Here is a 6,385-nt window from a genome sequence, read left to right as displayed (position 1 = left end):
ATTTAAAACACATAATAGTCAGTGTACTGAGATGCTGTGTGACATTTTTCACATGAATGTTAAAGAGGTGTGCATTGGGTCAGTATTGAGGAATGCTGACCCAATGCACACTGAACTGATGTACCATGATAACCAGGGTTAATTGGGACCATGCCTGTGTGACATCAACCTCCTTTGAAATAGGATTTTCCCCTTTACTTTTTCCCTCCTGTATGTGTTTATCAGAATGTGAACGCAGCAAATGTCTCCATTATCAGTAAACAAAATATGTCCATTAGCAAAACACATAACCTACCTGCTGACTCATTACAAGCTCCTCACAGAGCACTGCAGGTGATTTTAATTTTGTACCTCTGCTTTATCTCTCACAGACACTTGTTTTGGCTATTTGCAAAGCATTTCTAGTAAATACTTTAACATAATGTTAAATTGCCCAGGAGCATTGTCATTAAGCGCTTCCATAAAAAACTAACATGTAATTTAATGACACACATGTGAATGACTGAATGAAGATGGTACTAATTATGGGATTTACTCAATACAATTTCAGCAAAATATAGAGTAAGCTGTTTCTTTCATACAGAATTTATTGACCAAAGTTTCACTGTTTTCACTGACACATAAAAGCTGTGTCTCCAATCCGATACGGATCGGGTGAAATCCAGACTGTTTAGTAATTGTTTTGGACCGAAACCCATCCCAGCATGTTGTCAATTTTGCTCCCTGAGCCCCACAGAGAATTAAACAATTAGCAGGTAAATTCCTGCCATGGCCACCACTGTCATAAACAACAAATGATCACAAGGTAAGGCCATACTGGCAAGGTAAAGACATGAAATCTCACGTTGAGCTGGAATAGTAAAAGTACTCATCATTTGTCGCGATGTCTGTTCTCTGTTAGCCGCTAGCCAGTAAGTGCTGAGTCGGTATTGATCAGCAACATAATCAAGGTTTTACAGCCACACTTCCCTCATTTTCTACAACAGTATGTAAAAATAAAAAGTTGACTTGTAACTTTTATGCTAAAAGAATAAGAATTAATTGAAGCCGACATGTGAAGTGTTGGATATATACGTGCACTCACACATCCATTATTTTATTCTTTTGTTACCATGGCAACGTGTCTTGTTATGTAAACCACCTTCGTAATACAGGAAACCAAGGATTAAGCCTGAAGTTATCAGAACCTAACCTGCCATATAGTATGGGCCTCTGGTTGGAGTCATACTGAGGTTTAGCTTGAACTTTTGGGACCCCTGTAATCTTGATTACACCAAAGCCGTCTGTCAGCAAAAGATTCGACTAAGATTACCTCCAATACTGGGAGGATACGGATTTTAATGTAACATTAAGAACCACGAGAGTATGAATTCAGGTTGTAGATGTGGCAAAAACAAAAACAAAAGAAAAAGGGGAATGAACTGCAGTTACCATTAAAAACAGATGACAAATACACAGAGTTGGCAGTATATCTAAACTAGTTTGATTAACTTCAATCAAATCTGAGACCAGACCTTCATAGAGTGGTGCCACTATCTTCTTTCCATCCCCACCCCATAGAGGAGATCTTTTCCTCTCAGAGGTGAAACGCTCATGACCATCAGTGGCGTGATGAGGTGTCCCTCATGGATACAGTGAGTGCTTGAATTGTAGACATGTCTGCAAAAAGGTTGCCAGGATTTATCGGACGGATAAAAACCTTCTACCCAGAGTAAGATATAAGGTGTGAGGGCAACATGTGGTCAAATGCAGGCAACAAAATAGACTAACACTCTTGTAGTGCTGTATTCTAGTGACTGTGCCTATTCTGAACAAGTGTATACCATAAATACTGGCATCTTTAAATGAAATGCCTTTAGTTTTATTCTGTTCACTTAGAAATACTAAGCACATCAATGAAAAAGCACTATGATGCATATTGCTACATTTCTGATTAAATTATGGATGTTAGCATCATGGAAGGTTCAGGAACTGCCCAACATGAAACCGAAATCCTTTTCAGAAATGTGGAAACCAAACCAGAATCCAAAGCAGGGATGAGGAGTCAAAAAAAAGCCCAAAACAAAAACAAAAATAAAAATAAACCAGTAGATTTCTGAACACAAGAGGCAGCACAATAAAAAGATAACACAGACGAACCTACAAAGAAAAAAAACCCTGCAGACTAACTGAGGATTAGAAACAGGAGAGGAGGGAGACAGGTTCATCTCATCAACACAGCTGATTGTTATTGTTATGATTGTTATGGCTGGTTTTTCTCTGTTTTACTGTTTTCTACTCACTTGATGCTTCCTGGTTTTCCATGCTTCAGCCTGAACACCTGTTGTTGACTATTCTGGTGGACAGTTGCTGTTGCGTGTGTTCCTTAGGCTACAGATGTGTTTTTATGTGATCCTTAGAAACCAAACCAAGCAACTCTGTGGAAAACGTACCTGTTTGCTCCCAGCTTACCCACCTTTTTCAGCTCAATAATCGCCACCAGAGGATCCTTGACCAGTTCCTTCCCCCACAGCTCTTGCCTTGAGCCACACAAATTAGCACCAAATCCTATTCTGATCCAAGTTCTCACTCTCCTAAACTGTCCTGGCTAATGTCCCTCTCCTATCTGGCAGACCAGTTGTGAAGACCTCCAGTGTTTCTCTGGCTGCGAATCCCAGCTGTTTTCCTTTGAGAAAATGCCAGTAAACTTCAAAGCTGTCATTGTAGAGGTTTAGTCAGGAGATTTAGACTCCTGACATTAGATTTGCCTGATTTGGCTATGAGAACAATGTTAAGAAAAATCCCCTAAGAGCAAGCACTGAACAGCATTAAAAGACAAACCCCAAAGACAGAGACAAGAAGGGACACAAACAAGAAGACAGAAACAGGGCAACAGACACCAAGACAGAACAGAGGACCTGACAGGGAAACACTGGGGAGACTAGAATAATAAAATCAAACAGGAACCAAAGGTTCTACCAACTAAAACTCAACATCATACAAAAAACTCAGGACCATGACAGGTGACTGTCATGGTTTGTCACAAGATTTCTGGGCAGCTTTCTTTAAAAGAAAAAAAAAAAATCAACTCTGTTATCAACAAGTTAACATGAATTTTAACTGAGTGACAGAAAAAATCTGAAATGTCTTCACATAGTTCTTTTTGACATGTCTTTCACTTCTGCGATGAAATGTCATCGCCAATTTTGAAAGCAAAAGAGCGGCATGTTTGAGGAGTGTCGGACCTGCCCATGGCACAGAGTTCAGCATGCTCGACTCAAAAATCTCTGAATTCTTGAACTGACAGCGCACAGCAAGTGACAAGAGTTTGCTGCCTGCTGCCATTACAGGAATACCGGTTTCCTACTTTCAACAGAATGGATGCGAAATCACCAATAACAGTACAGTTATAGGAAACGCTGTCAGTTTTGTGACTTCTATCCTACAAAATCGACAAATTAACATAGTGTATGATTGCATTCTGCTCTGGTATAAATAAGTCTACATGTGTGTCTTTAACAGCTCTCATACTTGCATTTTATGGTGCTAGATTTGAATCCACCTCAAATGCTATAGAATGAAAATAAATCCTTAGAACAGAAATCCTTGAGAGAATTCTGTAACGAAGATGGCAGACGATGTGTTCCTCCCACCAACGAGGCAAACAGGGAAACATAAGTGAAAAGTGCTGCAGCACTGATGCAAATGCACAGTTAGAGTTAGGAATAGTCTCGACTGTGTGGTCACAAACATATGTTCTTGTTAGTGTAGGGAAGATGGAAGTGGGTGTACTTCATTTTATTCATAACGTAAATTCACATGACTTTATTTAAGAGTGTTGGTGAAGTAGGTCTGAGGTGTTGACTGTATCGACATATTTTGTGAGCTGCATGAAGCAGTAATGTTCTCTAAGTTCGCACATGTGCAATATGCGCTGCAGGCTGGTCAGATTACCCATGTGCAGTGTTGGTCAAGTTACTTGAAAAAAGTAAGCAGTAACTAATTACAGATTACTTCCCCAAAAAAGTATATCCCGTTACTTTACTGATTACTTATTTTCAAAAGTAATTAATTACTTAGTTACTTAGTTACTTTTTAAAAACACAATTTACAACCTGAATAGGTGATAAAGCGATAGATCTTTCAGCCCAATTCTACTTTTTCTGCATAATCCATCATACAAAATGTAATCAAATGGAAAAGTCTCTTTTTAAAACTTGTTTTATTAGTTTTAACCTTTTAACTTTATGCATCAAGCAAAAATTTAATTATATGCAACATTCTCTGAGTGGAAGAAATTTGTTTAACATTTAAACTTGTTTTCTGCACATTCCAGCACATAAAATATATTTTTTTGTGTGTTTACACTCAGTCTTTCAAATAGATGCAAGTAAAACACAGCAGAAAATAAATAACATCAAAGACTAGCGGTCCTGTTGCTCTATTTTCACCTGTAAAGCAGGAGTGCCGTAGGCGGAGGTTTACCCTGGTGCAGGTGTGCCGCAGCAGTCAGTGGAAGAATCCGTGAGTTTCTCTGTGAATTTCCCATTACGTGGTAGCGCACTCGGTGCTTGTTTAGGGGTTTTTTTTTTCACTGTAAATAGAAGTTTTCTTCCCACGCACAACGGACACTAATGTTTTTGTCACTTTTTATGGAATCAAACTTAAAGTAAGGTCAGTACTTCCACGCTTTAAATGCTGCACGCTCATACTCTCTGTTTCAATTCAATTCAATTCAATTTTATTTATATAGCGCCAAATCACAACAAATGTCGCCTCAAGGCGCTTCATGTTTCCATGCTTTTCAGCATCTACTTTTATTAACACAATTGCTGTTCCAACAATGGCTGCAGCTTTGCAGCTTGCAGCTACACATACACACCTACAACAACACAATTTCAGGACCCAGTACAGATTTTTAAAGCCGGCGAGGCCTGATTGCGGATGCTGTGCAGGTGCGTCCGCTTCCCCTGCAGCGGCACCACAGATGACGCCCCACCACACACATTCACTTCCCCTTACATTCATGAGCTCTTTACAGTAAAACAGGATACTTGTAAAAATGAAGGCTAGGCTATGCCAACACATAAGAAATCGTGTTTGCTTACAAACAATCCATATTCATATGTTTTATGTTGATAACAATGCTGATATTTGTAAATTTAAAATTTAAAATACATTTATCAATGATGTAAATTTCATGCATGACATCCCCCAAATTTAACCAGTCCAAAGTTTAAATGCTGAACATCAAAGTGAGATCCAAGTTGGGTCATAATTGGAGGTGCAAAGTGTGGACCTAGTTTGGACGTTGTATAGATGTCCAAAATTGGTCATGGACTGACAGACCCAATTCTGGACATCTGCACATCTATCCAATGTCCAGTGTTTAATAGGAAAATGATATAATAGGTATAATTTAGTAGTCTGTATTTTACCTGCCCTTTTCTCCTGTCCATTGCTGATGTTAGTAGTCTCTCCCAGAGTCAGCTAGTTAGTGAATATGTTACTTCCAAAATGAATGAAACAGGCATGGCAGAGGAAACTGGAAAAACTAGGGATGCCCTAGTACCTTTTTTTCTTTCTTTCTTTTCTTTCTTTTTTTTTTTTTTAACAGTCAATTCAGGATGAAATCATTCCCATTATTTTATTGAGATTTTCAGCGAGATGACATGCAAGCTAATCCAGAAGTTAGCTTTAGCAGTAGCTCACAGTTGGAGTGGATTAATGACCTGAGCCAGGGTGCCTTCACCAGTGGAGGGCCTTCTGCACCTCACAACTGAAGAACCAATATCCATGTAATAGTTCAGTTTTACTTGCATTATTATTATTATTATTATTATTATTATTATTATTATTTATTTTATTTTTTTTTATTACACTTTTTCATCAAAGAAAAAACTGTTGATTACATTTCTAAATGGTCACCTCTTAAAAGTGCTCTTCCTGTTAAGCTTACAGAGCTATACTTCATTATGGTTTTAACACTTTTAACACACTGTGATACTGTGCTGCTGGCTAAAGGCACTGAAAGGATGGAAAGGAAGAGGGGATCACCAGGACAACAGACAGAGAGAGAATGACAGAGGAAGAAGACAACAACAGATGAGCACACATGAAAGTTTTTAGCAGTAAAAAATGTGATGAAAATTATTTGCTTTCTTTCATAAATTTAAATAAACTTGTAACAGGACTTGGCAAGACCGCTGCTGAGTGGCAACATTTAACGAGTGACTCCATAAAATGGGTTAGAAATCTTGTATGGGACTAAATACCCATGTTGTAGTGTTAAAGCAAACTGCTTAATGCAAAGTATATTTTCCATACAAATGACCATAATATAGGGTAGCTTGTTGTGAAATGTGGAGGGTAAAGTGTAGCAAAAGCACTCTGATATAAACTTTGC

This window comes from Neolamprologus brichardi, chromosome 2 (assembly GCF_056152115.1).
Source record: "Neolamprologus brichardi isolate AB-2024 chromosome 2, ASM5615211v1, whole genome shotgun sequence".
Classification (NCBI taxonomy): Eukaryota; Metazoa; Chordata; class Actinopteri; order Cichliformes; family Cichlidae; genus Neolamprologus; species Neolamprologus brichardi.
The sequence above is the reverse complement of the archived record's forward strand: the minus strand, read 5'-3'. Positions refer to the sequence as shown.